The sequence below is a fragment of the Centropristis striata genome, chromosome 1 (genome assembly GCF_030273125.1).
Source record: "Centropristis striata isolate RG_2023a ecotype Rhode Island chromosome 1, C.striata_1.0, whole genome shotgun sequence".
NCBI lineage: Eukaryota > Metazoa > Chordata > Actinopteri > Perciformes > Serranidae > Centropristis > Centropristis striata.
In genome coordinates this window covers 45,091,501-45,111,165 of record NC_081517.1, presented here as the reverse complement: position 1 = coordinate 45,111,165, position 19,665 = coordinate 45,091,501, and the positions used below count along the sequence as shown (strand labels likewise).

Here is a 19,665-nt window from a genome sequence, read left to right as displayed (position 1 = left end):
ATATGTATTTTAGACTTAATATTATAAACTAATGTTATATTTTAGTCTTAATATAATTGTATCTCACTTTTTTACTTCATCACTATCTAGATAATAATTTCCCTATTAAATAAACGTATAATTTCTATTATTCTTGTCTTCACTGTTCAACACAATGAAGAAATACAAGACGACACTTACTGCAGTCTGCTTTGGTTTTGAGTTGGATTTTGGAGTTTTTTTTATTACTAGAGTCATTATTTATCTGACATAAAGCAAAATTGAAATCTAAAACGTTGTCACAAGATAAAACAGAGACAAAGGAGTTCATTTTTGGTTAAAACTCAATTTAGAGCCAAACTGTAGTTGGTGCAGTTCGAGGCTTTGTAGGGCAGAATTCTCACACATCACACGAGGACGCTGAGGCATGATGTCATCATCCAGCTCAGTGTGATGTCATCATCCAGCTCAGTGTGATGTCATCATCCAGCGCCTGGTCCTCCAGCTGCTGCTGGAGCTGACAAACATTATTACTCACACAGAGATAAAACATTCTGCTTTCTTCTTTACATTTCATCCTCTGGAAACTCTTTTTCAGACTTTTTTTCCTCACATGATAGTTTGTGACTTTCCCTGTTTCTACTGTTATTGTCCAAAGCTTTGTAATGTTACACTGCAAAAAAGGAGTTTAGTCTAAAAACCAGATCAAACAGTAAATCTAAAGGTCTAAAACCAGATCAAACAGTAAATCTAAAGGTCTAAAACCAGATCAAACAGTAAATCTGCTGCATGGACAGATAATTTACCTTGACAAGATTTATTAGATTAAGATTATTAAATCTAGAAATAAGCATGTTGAACACTTAAAATAAGAAATTAACTCTTAAAACCAGATAAATTAAAGCTGCCAGCAGTGATGAACTGGCCCGAGCAGAGTGACCTGATGATTATTTGGTTCTTACCAAGATTTAAAAAAAAAAACGTTTTGTCTTTTTTTGGTGTTTTTTGTCTTTTTGTGTCATTTTTGTGACTTTTTTTTAGTCTTTTTGTGTCCTTTTTTGGTCTTTTTGTTTCTTTTGTGTGTCTTTTTGTGTATTTTTACATCTTCTTTTGGTCACAAAATGACCAAAAGAGAGAAAAAATGTACAAAAGATGAACTGGCCCGAGCAGAGTGACCTGACAATTATTTGTTTCTTACCAAGATAAAAAAAAAAAACATTTTGCCTTTTTTTTGGTGATTTTTTTTTATCTTTTTGTGTCTTTTTTGTGTCTTTTTTTTAGTATTTTTGTGTCTTTTTACATCTTCTTTTAGTCACAAAATGACCAAAAAAGACAAAAAATGTACAAACCAGATAAAGTAAAGCTGCCAGCAGTGATGAACTGGCCCGAGCAGAGTGACCTGATGATTATTTGGTTCTTACCAAGATAAAGAAAAATACAAATTGCATAATTTATAATGTTTTAAGAGTTAATTTCTTATTTTAAGTGTTCAACATGCTTATTTCTAGATTTAATAATCTTAATTTAATAAATCTTGTCAAGGTAAATTATCTGTCCATGCAGCAAGATCCTTTCCCTCAGATTTACTGTTTGATCTGGTTTTTAGACACATCTTTTCTTGCAGTGTCTAACATATAGTTTGTGAATGATTTTGCTTTATTTATTATTTTAAATGTCTCTTTATCTGTTTCTTCCTCCAACTGTTTCTGATGTGAATTCACTCTCTGAGGGCTGATAAAGTTTCATCTCATCTTATTTTAAATTTGCTTTTAACAGTAATTTGTCTGCTCAGTTTTTGCATAAAAGTAGAATAAAAAGATGATTTACCAGCTTCAGCATTCCCTCAATCACAGCAGACACAGTCACAGTCATCCTCCATCTCCTCACTGTCTTCTTCTTCTTCATCAAAGACGCTGAAGAAAAAACAATCAGACATGATGAGTTGAGAGATTTCTGCTCTGATAATAATCAGCATCCTGTTGATATAAAGTGTCCTCAGTTAGTTTAGTCCTGCCTGTGGTCAGTTTAGAGCTATACTGCAGGCCGCCACCAGGGGGCGTTCAGGGCTTTATCAGTCAGGTAGAAGCAGTTACTTCCTCCATCTGTTCATATTCTCACATTGAAGTCAACACAAACTGATGATCTGCAGTTGGTCACTGCACATTAACACCAACATCCTGAGAGTTCACATTTATCGTCCAGAAATGTGTTTTATTGTCTCATTTCATGCTAAAGTAAACCTAAATCTGATATAAATACTGTTTGAATCAGTGCTTACCACTCAGATGGACCGGAGCAGATGAATGGAAACTTCTGGTCACAGTTCACGTCCGCCCATCCTCCAGAGGAGCTGATATGTGCTGCTGCACAATCCTCATTTGGACCATTAGGTTCTCCTGTGTTCCAGTATCTGAACGAGGAGCTGCTTCCATCGGACCACTTCCAGGAGTCTCTGAAAAGGCCGATCCAGACGTAGTTTACTCCTGCTCTTTCAATCAGCTCCTGGACCTCCTGGTTCTCTGCCTGGTTCCTCACACTGGCCAGGTCTGTGTGGTGTTCTCTGCAGTAGCTCTGGGCCTTGGTCCAGGTCATGTAGTCGTCAGTGAGTTCAAAAGTCACATCCAGCCCTGAACATAGAGCAGAGAGAAATGCTGTGCAGAGGCAACATAACACACAACACTGATGCAAACTTTATATCTGAGTTTTTCTGCGTCTGAATATTTTTCTCAGCAGTCTGATGTTTCTTAATGAATGTGAGCATGAAGCTGAAGTCTCCGTGGAGCTGTGTGCATATCAACTCCTTCTCTTGCAGCCCTGTTGACTGAGACAGTGACGTGGGATAAAGCTGTTAATGATGGAGCTCTTTATAGAAACAGAGAAATGAAGGCAGGACTCATCTGCTTTAAATGAGCTTCATGTAACTGGAGACAGAGAGGCAAAGAGCAGCAGAGAAGGGGAGAGGTCACCAAGCTCACCTGGTCTGTTTTACCTTCACTCATCAATATTCTCACCTGTCACATCACAGCACACCGCCCGTTTGCTCTTTGTGCAGGGGTAATCGTACCATCGTTCGTTATAACTCATCAGTGTGCAGTGTTCAACACCTCCTGCATTGTTTGGTTCTCCAGGATTCCATCCTCTGAACTCCTCCTCCTTTGGTCCGTAGAAACTTGTGTCTGTCAGTGACCACCTCCAGCTGTTCCTGTCATCGTACAGTCCGATCCAGACGAGCTGAAACACATATTTGCATTAATAATAATATTCATGTGTCCATATGAAGAGTGAAACAGGTTCCTGTAATAACTCCTGCTGTTTATACTGGACATTAAGAGATCTCTTATAATACACGTTCAATAGGGAACTAAATCCTTCGTCCTGGTTCAATAGCCGTGTTTCCTTTAGGGGGAAGAGTTTCGACTGTGACGTCACATACGCAACGGATTAAACACAGGAGCCACAACTGTGGCCGCCGTCGCTAACTGTGCACAACGTCAGCAGCTGATCATAAACATAGTGATGGTGAATTTACCGGCATCACTAACTGTGCACAGAGTGTCTGGTGCTTGTTGTAAACAAACAGAGATCGCTAAGCTAACACCTCCTGCAGCAGCAGCACATACACACTGTACTGCTACACAGCTAACTGTTAGCACATACACACTGTACTGCTACAGACCTAACTGTTAGCAAATACACACTGTACTGCTACAGAGCTAACTGGTAACCTGTTAGCAAATACACACTGTACTGCTACAGAGCTAAATGTTAGCCTGCTAGCACATACACACTGTACTGCTACAGAGCCAACTGTTAGCCTGTTAGCAAATACACACTGTACTGCTACAGAGCTAAATGTTAGCCTGTTAGCTCATACACACTGTACTGCTACAGAGCTAACTGTTAGCCTGTTAGCAAATACACACTGTACTGCTGCAGAGCTAACTGTTAGCCTGTTAGCACATACACACTGTACTGCTACAGAGCTAACTGTTAGCCTGTTAGCACATACACACTGTACTGCTACAGAGCTAACTGTTAGCCTGTTAGCACATACACACTGTACTGCTACATAGCTAACTGTTAGCAAATACACACTGTACTGCTACAGAGCTAACTGATAGCCTGTTAGCAAATACACACTGTACTGCTACAGAGCTAACTGTTAGCCTGTTAGCACATACACACTTTACTGCTACAGAGCTAACTGTTAGCCTGTTAGCAAATACACACTGTACTGCTACAGAGCTAACTGTTAGCCTGTTAGCAAATAAACACTGTACTGCTACAGAGCTAACTGTTAGCCTGTTAGCACATACACACTGTACTGCTACAGAGCTAACTGTTAGCCTGTTAGCACATACCCACTGTACTGCTACAGAGCTAACTGCTAGCCTGTTAGCACATACACACTGTACTGCTACAGAGCTAACTGTTAGCCTGTTAGCACATACACACTGTACTGCTACAGAGCTAACTGCTAGCCTGTTAGCACATACACACTGTACTGCTACAGAGCTAACTGTTAGCCTGTTAGCACATACACACTGTACTGCTACAGAGCTAACTGTTAGCCTGTTAGCACATGCACACTGTACTGCTACATAGCTAACTGTTAGCCTGTTAGCACATACACACTGTACTGCTACAGAGCTAACTGTTAGCCTGTTAGCACATACACACTGTACTGCTACAGAGCTAACTGTTAGCCTGTTAGCACATACACACTGTACTGCTACAGAGCTAACTGTTAGCCTGTTAGCACATACACACTGTACTGCTACAGAGCTAACTGTTAGCCTGTTAGCACATACACACTCTACTGCTACATAGCTAACTGTTAGCAAATACACACTGTACTGCTACAGAGCTAACTGTTAGCCTGTTAGCAAATACACACTGTACTGCTACAGAGCTAACTGTTAGCCTGTTAGCACATACACACTGTACTGCTACAGAGCTAAATGTTAGCCTGTTAGAAAATAAACACTGTACTGCTACAGAGCTAACTGTTAGCCTGTTAGCACATACACACTGTACTGCTACAGAGGCAACTGTTAGCCTGTTAGCAAATACACACTGTACTGCTACAGAGCTAAATGTTAGCCTGTTAGCACATACACACTGTACTGCTACAGAGCTAACTGTTAGCCTGTTAGCAAATACACACTGTACTGCTACAGCGCTAAATGTTAGCCTGTTAGCTCATACACACTGTACTGCTACAGAGCTAACTGTTAGCCTGTTAGCAAATAAACACTGTACTGCTACAGAGCCAGCTGTTAGCATGTTAGCAAATACACACTGTACTGCTACAGAGCTAACTGTTAGCCTGTTAGCAAATACACACTGTACTGCTACAGAGCTAACTGTTAGCCTGTTAGCAAATACACACTGTACTGCTACAGAGCTAACTGTTAGCCTGTTAGCACATACACACTGTACTGCTACAGAGCTAACTGTTAGCCTGTTAGCAAATACACACTGTACTGCTACAGAGCTAAATGTTAGCCTGTTAGCACATACACACTGTACTGCTACAGAGCTAAATGTTAGCCTGTTAGCAAATACACACTGTACTCACATAGGAAACTCCTGCTGTTTCTGCCGTTTTCTTCAGGATCTCAGCTTCCTCCATGCTGTCTACAGTGGCCAGGTCGGAGTATTTCTCTCTGCAGTAACTTTGTGCTTCAGTAAAAGTCTTCTGTTCATTAATGACATGAAACTGACGTCCAGCACACAGGCCTGTAGAGACACACACACTGATCACATTCATGCTGTAAATAACTTTTATACATCTTCACTTTGTAACTTTACAGTTTAATGGATCCAGACGTCTCATTGTGTTTGTAGTCAAATCAGGAATGTAACAAAGTACATTTACTCAAGTACTGCACCGGAGAGTTTAAAGTCCTGTTTGATGCCACTTTATACCTGCAATAATATAATATCATAAAATATCATATCATATCATATCATATCATATAATATCATATCATATAATATCATATAATATATAATATATAATATAATATCATATAATATGATATCATATAATATAATATCATATAATATCATATAATATATAATATCATATAATATCATATCATATAATATCATATCATATCATATAATATAATATAACTGCCAAAATTTCACACTGACAGATTGTTCTTTTTACTTATTCTGAATTTAAGAAAGAGGACAAATCTATACAAAACAATAAATTGTTGTATTTAATTTAATTTAATTTATTTATTTTTTGGCCCAAATTCTTCCACATTGTTGTATTTTAAACATTTTTGGCGTGTGACCTCTTCCAAAAAAATCTGAATGTATAATAATGAATAATAAAGTTTATTGTATAGTTAGTTATATCAGAAGTCTTCCTTGCAACTATGACAAATGTATTGATTATTTATCCTTACTCAAACATCATTTCTCTGTTATTGCTTTATCTGAAACATGGCTTACAGAAGATTCCAGAGAAATATTTAAATGACCAAATTACAATTCAGTTGACTACGTAAGAGAGAATAGATGTGGAGGAGGGGTCTCTCTGTTTCTTCTTGCTGACTGAATTTAAAGTGAGGGATGATCTCTATTGTCAAAGATTTTAATGAAATTCTGTCCAGTTCTCTTGATTTGGTAAACAAGGAGGAAAAACTTTCTTATATTTTAGGAGATTTTAATATAAACCTCTTTAAAAATAATTTAGATACATTAACCACAGATTTTCTCAATATTCTTTATTCTAGTCACTTTTTCCCTCTTATTCATAAATCTACAAGAGTAAAGGAAAATTCAGAACATCCTAACAAACAACTTAAGTGAAGGAATGAATTCTGGGTTTTGTGTTTAGATTTGTCAGATCATTTCCCCATTATACAATACTCTTTAATCAAGTCTAATAAAACCAAACCAAATGAGAAAAAGTTGCACAAAAGAAATATGAGCAAGTCAAATATTTCTATATTTAAAGATATGCTTGTCAATCAGTCTGTTTTAGTCTGAACATCAATCGTACCAGAGTCACCAGGGAATTTTATTCCACACAATTTATTTAGAAAATTAGGAGGCTTAATAAAATGTCACTTAAATTATCAAAATGTGACTGTTCATATACCTTCTCTAAACATTTGTGGGATTGATATAATGAATAAAAAATGCACAAAAAAGTATATCAGAAACATTTTACAGAGACAAAATAAGATTTCCCCCAGAGGAAAGTTATTTTGGGATCCACAACTGAACAGAATAAAGTGACTCATTTTAAAATTATCCATAATATTTACCCATGTAAAAAATGTATTTCCAGGTTTGCTGATGTAGGTGAAATGTGCACTTTTTGTGGAGATAATCCAGAAAGAACTTTACATTTATTTATGTTTGCCCATCGTCATCTATATTTATTGTTATATATTATTTTATGTCATCTATATTTTGGATTGATATGGAAAAAATCATACTCGATATGACTGGACAGCCCATCATTTTTTAACCTAAAGATAACATCTCAAAATTTGAATCTAATAATAAAACAGTATGCTTTATAACAAATCTTAAGTTTCACATCCACAAGATGAAGTTTTCCAAATCCCTCCATAACTTTAGTGTTTTCACAATAGAATTGAAGTTTTATCTAGAGACTTTAGAGTTGATGTCAAATAAGAAATGTGAACTGCTACATTTTAAAAATTAATTTTCAGAAACCCCAGAATAGTATAAAAGTAAGCACCTTATTATTTACTTTTTATTGTAAAAAATAAAAAGTACATATATATATATATATATATATATATATATATATATATATATAATAATAATAAAAATAAAATAATAATATAACAAGGCACATAGGGTGTAAGGTGCTTACTTTTATACTATTCTGGGGTTTCTGAAAATTAATTTTTAAAATGTAGCAGTTCACATTTCTTATTTGACATCAACTCTAAAGTCTCTCTCTCTCTCTCTATGTATATATATATATATATATATATATATATATATATATATATATATATATATATATATATATACATGTACTTTTTATTTTTTACAATAAAAAGTAAATAATAAATAATAAGGTGCTTACTTTTATACTATCCTGGGGTTTCTGAAAATTAATTTTTAAAATGTAGCAGTTCACATTTCTTATTTGACATCAACTCTAAAGTCTCTCTCTCTCTCCATGTGTATATATATATATATATATATATATATATATATATATATATATATATATATATATATATATATATACAGTAACTGTAACTGACATGCCTGTATTTCTCTCATTGTTAATAAAAATCTGATCGCATCATAAAAGAGTTGTGATAAGAGCTCTGCAGCCACAACGATGTATTAACGTAGATAGAATCTAAAATAAAAGAAGACTTGCCTGGTGCAGCCGTGAGGAGCAGAAGAAGAACCAGCATCTTGTTCCTCTCTGTCTTCATGAGAGAGAAACCCTTCAGACTTCTGGCTTCATGAGAGAGAAACCCTTCAGACTTCTGTCTTCATGAGAGAAACCCTTCAGACTGCTGCTGCTGGAATTAACGGACAATGAACAACACCTCAGTATTATTCCAGCAGCAGAGGCAGCAATCATTTGCATATTAAGGAAATAAGAGGCAAATGATCACCGCTACCTTAACAAATGTGAACCTTTGTTGTTGTGTTCCTGACACTGTTTGTTTGTCTGCTGAGGGCTGAAACAGCTGTTGACCAGGTAACAGAGAGGAACACCTGGGAGGAATACAGGACGTACATATTAAGAGCCTTTACTGCAGTAGAAGTACTCACACTACACTGTGAGAATACTACACTACAAGTAAAAGTGCTGCATTCAAACCTTACTGAGAGTAAAAGAATCAACAGTCTATAAAAGTATTCTCCTCCCTCGGATGTTTCATCCTTTTCTGTGCTTTACACATGAAATTATGGTTCATATCATTTGGCCTTTTTGACAAGAATTTGCAATTTGCAACTTTAATATCAAAGTGAAAACTGATTTTTTACAAAATAATGTCAATTCATTAAAAAGTTTTATTCCTTGGCTTTTTAACACTGCGTGAGTTTTGTGGTCCTCTGTGCTTTTATTTATTTTATTTCTTTTACTACTTTTAACTACGTCTTTTATTTTATTTTACTATGTTTATCTGTTTGGTTGTATTGTTTTATTTATGGCATCATTTTAGAATGATACACTTATTATTTATTGCTGATTGGTATATGGAATTGTTTGTTTTATTGTTGATGTACAGCACTTTGTACAGCACTTTGGAGACGTTTGTGTTGTTTAAATGTGCCAAACAAATAAAGTGGATTGGATTGGATTGAAAATATATCAGGTAAAGTAAATGGTTCCATAAATATTGATCCCCTTTAAAGTCACTGAGCTGTTTGAACAGAGTCCAGCTGGTTGGTGCAGCAGGTTACAGTTAGAGAGATGAGACCATCTGAGTGGAGCTGACGGCTGGTTTTACTATAAAACATCTGGAGCTCCAGTCTCTGGTCCATCACTGGTCCTGCTACTACTGACACATGGAGACACAAGAACACTCCTAGTGACTCAGAGAAAACAACATTGAACAGTAGAAGTCAAGAGATGGATACAAAAAAACAGTCAACTCAGTGGACATCCCACAGAGTTACACCATCATTAGACTTAGACTGAACTTTATTGATCCTTTGTTCTGACTCCCTCAAGGAAATTGAAGTTCCAGTAGTATATATATATATATATATATATATACATATATATATATATATATATATATACAGTACAGGCCAAAAGTTTGGACACACCCATTTCATTCAATGCGTTTCCTTTATTTTCATGACTATTTACATTGTAGATTCTCACTGAAGGCATCAAAACTATTGTTGGGATTCTGCCACAGGTGAATTTTGGGTTCATTTGTGGACTTTAACATTTGTGGACTAAATGAGACATTTTCCTGAGCCCACTCACAAAATGGTGAGTCACCTCCATTTTGTCTGACCTCAAGAACTTCAGTTCCCAGAATGCACTGCATTTATGACACCTTCCATGTGTCATGTCATTGGTCAAGGCACCTTTGACCCCACAGGAGGTCCACTGGCCTGCTATAAAGCAGACAGCTGTACCACTTTACTTTACCACTCCTCACACACACACACACACACACACACACACACACGTTTCCTTCTCTTTTGTAATGTATTCTCTATTTTATAGATGTGTGCTTTTATTTGCTTTACTTGTTTAGAATAAATACCTTTTGATTACGAATGCTGTCTATCTAATTATGTACATTATGAACGATATTCTAACCTCTGCTGTGACAAGAATTCACGATTCCTTTAACCACTATTAAATATTAATATGGTAATTTGATTATAATTATATTCATAATTAATAATCAGTGTTCCAAATTGATCATTTAATAACTTTATGAGACTGATTTAGGTGAATTGGCTATATTTTCTCTGTTTACAGAGTGGTGCCCCAAACGAGCTATGACTTAGAGTAAATCAAGTCATATCATTTCTTATAATTAATAATTATTTATAATAATTATTAATAATGCTTATAGCCATATTAATGATAATGTCCTTTTAGTAATATATTTGACGCCCTGTGCAAGGTCATCATTTATTCATAAAAGAGCCATCCTTAATCCCCAACATTTTTGGTGATCCTTGATGAAGGCGACTGGTATCTTTAAACAGATACCCCAACATAGTTGACGCCCCGGTGCGTAATTACAACACTATGAATGAACACATATGGAATTATGTACTTAACAAAAAAAGTGTGAAATAACTGAAAACATGTCTTGTATTTTAGATTCCTCAAAGTAACCACCCTTTGCTTACTAGAATATAAGACATGTTTTCAGTTATTTCACACTTTTTTGTTAAGTACATAATTCCACATGTGTTCATTCATAGTTTTGATGAATTTACAATGTCAATAGTCATGAAAATAAAGGAAACGCATTGAATGAGATGGGTGTGTCCAAACTTTTGGCCTGTACTGTATATATATATATATATATATATATATATATATATATATAGTTTAAGCAATTTAATGTCTCAGTGTACTCTGAAATGAATGCACATTTGCAACATTTAAAATTCTTTATTGAGCATGATAGTGTTTTGAAAATAAAAAAAAGATTCAAAATCACATTTTATGTTGGACTAAAGGACTAAAAAACCATCATAATTGTGTTCTATGTGTCCATTGGTCTATATTGGTATATTCCCCATAATGTTCCTTTAAGGATAAATAAGTCTGGGTTCTTCTGGTTTAAGGACCAAAACACTTTTATTGTGATGCTAATGTGAAAGTGATGCATTCCTTTTAGAAAACATGACAAAAATACCAGTAAAAATATTGCACCTATGTTGATATTTACTTTGTAAAGCTGATTTCAACTGATATTAATAGTATACAGATAATTTATATATGTTATTTTACAGTGTTATTGTTGTCAGGTTCAAACTCATAAATTAATTTTCTATGATTATATTCAACATTCTCCAATTCTCTGAGTTGTAGATTTATTGCATAAATGCACATATGCTGACTATATGTAACATCAAAATATAAAAGTTAATAAACCTATTTTTATTTAGTTAATGTTCATGTTGTCATGACAATGTGCTCACATAGATATGTTCAATAAAGTGATGTATAAACCAGTGTTTCCCAACCTTTTTTGAGCCACGGCACATGTTTTATGTGAGAAAAAAATCACATAATACCAAACAAGAATAACACAAAGTATTTTAATGAAATATAATAAAAATCTAGTCTTATTTTACTTACTGGGTGTGAAACATGGACCTGTTTAGTTGAACACAAAGCTGATATTCTGGCAGGATTTGGAGTGAATTTGGAAATGATTCATGAGCACTAGGGATGGGTACCGAATTCGGAACTTTTATAGGTACCGACCAAATTCCGTCGGTACTTCCAAGTACCGATTCATGTAAAATCAAACGGTACCATGTTTCGGTACCTAAACGGCGTTAACTTTAAACTGATCATTGATTTCAACCTGTTTTCATTTGACGTCTCCGATTAACAAGCGTGCTGACGATCGCACTATTTTTTATTTTTTTATTTACCTCCTCGTCTGGTCCTGTCTGCTCACCGCGGCCACTAGCTGCTGCCCTCTTCCATCCCGGCGCAGAGACGAACAGCCGGCTCTCGGCCTGCTAGCCGCCAGCTGCTATCTCTCCAATGTCTCTACCCGGGCTTGGCCTTCGTCTGCCTCCAGATTGGACCTTCCTTACTCCGTTTGCTCTCTCCATTCTTCTGTAGACCGGCCATTAGCAGCTAGCAGCTAGCTGCTGCATCTCTGGTCCTCCGCTAATACTCCGCTCTTCAACTCAGGAATATTACCTGCCACTTTACTCCAAACTGTCTCGCTAAAATTAAATCCCAAAATTTTGTGTTTGATTAGTTATTTTTTTTTAAATGTTTTTAATCAAGGTGTTGGGTAGGAGGTGTTCAAGGTGCTGTCATTCACTCCTCTGTGTTGACAGCATCATCCACCTCCCAACCTCTGTTCCAGCATCCTTTAATAACGCTGCAACCTTCATGTTACAAAATGCACGTTCACTCAGCAATAAAGCACTGCTCATCCTGGATGTTATATTGTTTTGATATATTTTTTAAAGTTTATATATTGAGAAATAAATATGTCGAATTGAAAAATTGAGATTTTATTATTAAACAAATGAACATTTATTGCCACATAAACAAACGCAAAAGTACCGAAAATTGGTACCGTTGAGTACCGATACCGGATCCTAGGTACCGGGTATCGGTACCGTATCGGTTCAAAAGTGAAAGGTACCCATCCCTAATGAGCACTGGATTATTTCCACTATATATTATACAATAGCTCCTCCCACAGTCCATGGACATGCATATAATAATAATAAGGTTAAGTAGTGACTTTAACTTGCCGGTAGGTGTGAATGTGAATGGTTGTTTGTCTCTATGTGCCTTCTATTGAACTGGCAACTGGTGCCTTTCTGGTCTAGCTTCCAGTCCCACCAGGACCCTGATGAGGATGGGGTTTATAGGTTTTATTAAAGGTGATATCAGAAAACTACGTATGCTACCTTTTCTCTTCATTTCTGTAAAATTCAAAGTAACTTTTAATCAATATTAGCGTTTGTAGCCCACTTTACACAGAACTAACGTCAGACCTAGCTAACATTACATGTATAGCTAACAAAATAACTTTCTTCAACCAGATTTTATCATCTCAAAACCAGCATAGCAACTATGCTAGCACTATGCATTCATTATAATCTCATTTATTGATAGATAATTAATCAGTTTTGACTTCTTTCCCGCCATCACTTCTCTCCTCGCGACTCCTGGCTCCCTCGTTTCGCGCCACTCAGTCTCTAGCCGGCCGCTCTGACGTTAACTCGTGCTGCATTCACTTGCAGTCGGACATTGGAAATTCGCGCTCGTAAATGTCAAATCGGACGTAACATTTCTTTTACTGTAATGAGTTAAGGTCAAGCATAAAGCTGAATATGGGAGATTCTAGAACAGGGGGGGCAATTAATTTTCCCAAGGGGCCACATGACCAACACCACAAAGGTTACGAGGGCCGGACCAAAACTCTGAACTAAATTCTGCACAGTATTAATTTAACCGCTTTATGAAATACAGTAAATTATCTGGTTTTGAGCTGCTACTGATAACAATACATGTTATGATAAGACTAAATCAAATATATCAGTAAAAAGTAGTAAATACTCCAATCACTATATCACTTTTCAATTTATTTTAAACACAACTGTAAATGATATTTAGCAAGGTTCCTATTGGTGTTTTTGTATTATATAGTTTTTCATGTTTGTGCATTTTCTAGGTGTTTTACAATGTTGTGAAGCTTTTATTTTGAAAAGGTGCTGTTCAGTGTGAAACGGGTGCTTTAATTTTGAAAGGTAGTGACAGGAAATAACGGAACGTGGAACGGTTAAATGAAAAACGAACTGTAAATAATAACGAGTGCGTTGTAATTCATATAAAGTTGATATAAAGTATGAAAAAGGCTTCTATAGTGGCGGCTGACCGGAAACAAGGTTTGTTCAAGTTTATTCTCTTCTGTCATATATATTAGCGGCTATATTTGTTGTTTTAACTATAGTAAAAGTGCTTGTTAGCTCAATTTATTAACTTGTTAATTGTTAATTTATTAACTTTATGCAAAAAGCAATAGGTGTTTTTGACTAAAGGTAACTCGGGTAACCCAGTTATACGTAAATCGCCTTCAAAATAAAAGCACTGCGGTTGTATTGATTTCTAGTTTCTTGGTAAAAAGATTTTGTCACAGTCGCCCAGTTGGAATAAAATGAGTTTTTTGGACCTTTTGTATCCACAAGGATTATTACACACAAATCTTTCTTCCTTTATTACTAACATGCATTTTATTTAAGTGGTGAGAGAATAATGTAAAATCCTTCCTAAACAGCAGGCACAGTCAGTAAACTATTATAACCCTTAATAAAGCCATAAAAACATTTCAGAGATGATGAAACTTTATAAAAATATTATAGATCAAAGAGGCCATTTAGTGTTAAAAATCAGCAGTATTATGGAAAGTCTTCTCTATTATCTCTATTATAAAACACTTAATAAATCATCACACAAGTCAATTATGACAAATATAAATAAAGCAACAATTTGTGAAATAATTAAAGAAATTTATTAAAGTCATTGCAGACATTATTATGTTATTTCATCATACATTTTCACAACATTACTTTGTCAGAAATTTTATTTCATTAAAAACCAAATAAAATGTCATTGCAGTGACACTTTAATTTCTAAACCAAAACATATGAAGTTGAAGGAACCAAATATCTGATCTCATCATAAAGAATATGTGTAATCTAATCGTATTAATCTTATCAATAAAATGTCAGAAAATAATGAAACGTCTCAGTTATAAATCCCCACAGCACACACACATTCAAATGTCTTGTTTTAATAAACCAACACCTTTAAATATAAGTAAATATAAGTTTATGACCATATATGACAAAGAAAAGCATTAAATATTCGAATTAATCCAGAACTTTTTGCAATATATTAACTCAAATGAAGAAAGATGTTTTTACTCATTAAAGTAGATTTGAATGATTCAACACAACATTAAAGTTTAAAGGTGGATTTTCTGTGGAGTTGATTCCAGTCAAATCTAATTTATATGATCTTACTTATAAAATATGAAAAATAATAAAACATTGCCTGTTATAATTCCCCACAGCCCAAACACATAAATTCATACTTAATAAACCAACAGTCTTAATATGTTTAAATATAAGTAAATATAAGTTTATGACCATATATGACAAAGAAAAGCATTACATATTCATATTAATCCAGAACTTTTTGCAATATATTAACTCAAATAAAGAAAGATGTTTTTACTCATGAAAGTAGATTTGAATGATTCAACACAACATTAAAGTTTAAATGTGGATTTTCTCTGGAGTTGATTTCAGTCAAATCTAATTTATATTTTATATTATCTTACCTATAAAATGTGAAAAATAATAAAACCTGTTATAATTTCCCACAGCCCAAACACATAAATTCATACTCAATAAACCAACAGTCTTAATATGTTTAAATATAAGTAAATATAAGTTTATGACCATATATGACAAAGAAAAGCATTAAATATTCATATTAATCCAGAACTTTTTGCAATATATTACACTCAAATAAAGAAAGATGTTTTTACTCATGAAATTAGATTTGAATGATTCAACACAACATTAAAGTTTAAATGTGGATTTTCTCTGGAGTTGATTCCAGTCAAATCTAATTTATATTTTATATTATCTTACCTATAAAATGTGAAAAATAATAAAACATTGTCTGTTATAATTCCCCACAGCCCAAACACATAAATTCATACTTAATAAACCAACAGTCTTAATATGTTTAAATATAAGTAAATATAAGTTTATGACCATATATGACCAATAAAAACATTAAATCTTTCAATAGGAGAAGCTGGAACCAGCAGATATTTGACATTTGAGCTTGTAAAATGACTAAAATGATGATTTGATTATAAAAACAGCTGCAACGAGTCGATTAATCTGCTAATTGTTGCAGCTCTATTCTGCCCTACAGAGCCTAGTTACAAAGGGTTAAACTGAGAAAAACTGATTTAAAGTTTTTTAAAGTTTTTTAACTGTCCAGCCAAATGTGTTATATGTAGGTCAGTGATATGACTCTTATTTCTACATGTATTGATGATGTCATTTTTATGCAAAAAAATCATGACGAGTTATTTGACCTTTGACACTAAAAATGTAGCTACTGCACTCTGGTTTTGCTGTAAAAGATCCTAATAGTGATGATAAACAGAGTGGAGTACACTGTAAAAAATGCTTGTAGAAATTACAGTAAAACTGTCAAATTGCATCAGAAATAGGTCGTAAAATTAAACATTGTACATCACATTAGTAGATACTTTTAATTACTGTAAATCAAAGAATAGTATAAAACTTTAAATTCTACTGCCATAAACTGTAGAAAACACAGTTTTGCTGTAAAAATATAAAATTGTCATGTAAAGTTAATGGAGAAATACCACAATGACACAATTAATTATCCTAAAAGTAATGGGATTATTCATCAAAAATTACAGTTTTTGCTGATATCTACATTTACATACGCTCACTGTATTTTTTATGGTGAAGAAGAATTTTACCGTGAATTAAACATATTTTTTTACAGTGTAACTATAATGTTGTTGTCTTCTTTCACCTTTTATATTTAGTTTTCAGTGAATAAACATTTTCAAATTGATTTTGTTAGAAGTGAATTTAAAAGTGTTTATCAACTTTGTTCAAAATGTTTTTATTTTAGACTTAATATTATAAACTAATGTTATATTTTAGTCTTAATATAATTGTATCTCACTTTTTTACTTCATCACTATCTAGATAATAATTTCCCTATTAAATAAACGTATAATTTCTATTATTCTTGTCTTCACTGTTCAACACAATGAAGAAATACAAGACGACACTTACTGCAGTCTGCTTTGGTTTTGAGTTGGATTTTGGAGGTTTTTTTTATTACTAGAGTCATTATTTATCTGACATAAAGCAAAATTGAAATCTAAAACGTTGTCACAAGATAAAACAGACACAAAGGAGTTAATTTTTGGTTAAAACTCAATTTAGAGCCAAACTGTAGTTGGTGCAGTTCGAGGCTTTGTAGGGCAGAATTCTCACACATCACACGAGGACGCTGAGGCATGATGTCATCATCCAGCTCAGTGTGATGTCATCATCCAGCGCCTGGTCCTCCAGCTGCTGCTGGAGCTGACAAACATTATTACTCACACAGAGATAAAACATTCTGCTTTCTTCTTTACATTTCATCCTCTGGAAACTCTTTTTCAGCCTTTTTTTCCTCACATGATAGTTTGTGACTTTCCCTGTTTCTACTGTTATTGTCCAAAGCTTTGTAATGTTACACTGCAAAAAAGTAGTTTAGTCTAAAAACCAGATCAAACAGTAAATCTAAAGGTCTAAAACCAGATCAAACAGTAAATCTAAAGGTCTAAAACCAGATCAAACAGTAAATCTAAAGGTCTAAAACCAGATCAAACAGTAAATCTAAAGGTCTAAAACCAGATCAAACAGTAAATCTAAAGGTCTAAAACTAGATCAAACAGTAAATATAAAGGTCTAAAACCAGATCAAACAGTAAATCTGCTGCATGGACAGATAATTTACCTTGACAAGATTTATTCAATTAAGATTATTAAATCTAGAAATAAGCATGTTGAACACTTAGAATAATAAATTAACTCTTAAAACCAGATAAATTAAAGCTGCCAGCAGTGATGAACTGGCCCGAGCAGAGTGACCTGATGATTATTTGGTTCTTACCAAGATAAAGAAAAATACAAATTGCATAATTAATAATGTTTTAAGAGTTAATTTCTTATTTTAAGTGTTCAACATGCTTATTTCTAGATTTAATAATCTTAATTTAATAAATCTTGTCAAGGTAAATTATCTGTCCATGCAGCAAGATCATTTCCCTCAGATTTACTGTTTGATCTGGTTTTTAGACACATCTTTTTTTGCAGTGTCTAACATATAGTTTGTGAATGATTTTGCTTTATTTATTATTTTAAATGTCTCTTTATCTGTTTCTTCCTCAGACTGTTTCTGATGTGAATTCACTCTCTGAGGTCCGATAAAGTTTCATCTCATCTTATTTTAAATTTGCTTTTAACAGTAATTTGTCTGCTCAGTTTTTGCATAAAAGTAGAATAAAAAGATGATTTACCTGCTTCAGCATTCCCTCAATCACAGCAGACACAGTCACAGTCATCCTCCATCTCCTCACTGTCTTCTTCTTCTTCATCAAAGACGCTGAAGAAAAAACAATCAGACATGATGAGTTGAGAGATTTCTGCTCTGATAATAATCAGCATCCTGTTGATATAAAGTGTCCTCAGTTAGTTTAGTCCTGCCTGTGGTCAGTTTAGAGCTATACTGCAGGCCGCCACCAGGGGGCGTTCAGGGCTTTATCAGTCAGGTAGCAGCAGTTACTTCCTCCATCTGTTCATATTCTCACATTGAAGTCAACACAAACTGATGATCTGCAGTTGGTCACTGCACATTAACACCAACATCCTGAAAGTTCACATTTATTGTCCAGAAATGTGTTTTATTGTCTCATTTCATGCTAAAGTAAACCTAAATCTGATATAAATACTGTTTGAATCAGTGCTTACCACTCAGATGGATCGTCAGATGGATCGTCAGATGGATCGTCAGATGGATCGTCAGATGGACCGTCAGATGGATCGTCAGATGGATCGTCAGATGGACCGGAGCAGATGAATGGATACTTCCTGTTACAGTTCTCGTCCCACCATCCTCCAGAGGAGCTGAAATATGCTGCTGCACAATCCTCCTTCCCCCCGTAGTTATCAGGTTGATCTAGCATCCAGTATCTGAACGAGGAGCTGCTTCCATCGGACCACTTCCAGGAGTCTCTGAAAAGGCCGATCCAGACATATGTTCTTCCTGCTGGAATCAGCTCCTGGACCTTCTGGTTCTCTGCCTGGTTCCTCACACTGGCCAGGTCTGTGTGGTGTTCTCTGCAGTAGCTCTGGGCCTCGGTCCAGCTCATGCGGTCGTTAGTGAGGACAAAAGTCACATCCAGCCCTGAACATAGAGCAGAGAGAAATGCTGTGCAGAGGCAACATAACACACAACACTGATGCAAACTTTATATCTGAGTTTTTCTGCGTCTGAATATTTTTCTCAGCAGTCTGATGTTTCTTAATGAATGTGAGCATGAAGCTGAAGTCACCGTGGAGCTGTGTGTATATCAACTCCTTCTCTTGCAGCCCTGTTGACTGAGACAGTGACGTGGGATAAAGCTGTTAATGATGGAGCTCTTTATAGAAACAGAGAAATGAAGGCAGGACTCATCTGCTTTAAATGAGCTTCATGTAACTGGAGACAGAGAGGCAAAGAGCAGCAGAGAAGGGGAGAGGTCAACAAGCTCACCTGGTCTGTTTTACCTTCACTCATCAATATTCTCACCTGTCACATCACAGCACACCGCCCGAGCGTTGGCTGTGCAGTGGTAGTCGTACCATCGTC

General features: G+C 34.9%; 1 long non-coding RNA gene across 1 annotated transcript; it reads right to left on the bottom strand.

Moving 5' to 3' along the window:
- Nucleotides 1-15,834: 15,834 nt before the first annotated feature.
- Nucleotides 15,835-18,848, bottom strand: LOC131979763 (uncharacterized). Its single transcript, XR_009395134.1, has 3 exons — nucleotides 18,786-18,848; nucleotides 18,335-18,420; nucleotides 15,835-17,355 (listed from the first exon to the last, which is right to left on the bottom strand). It is a non-coding gene; the product is annotated as an uncharacterized LOC131979763 (long non-coding RNA).
- Between the last annotated feature and the right edge of the window lie 817 nt (nucleotides 18,849-19,665).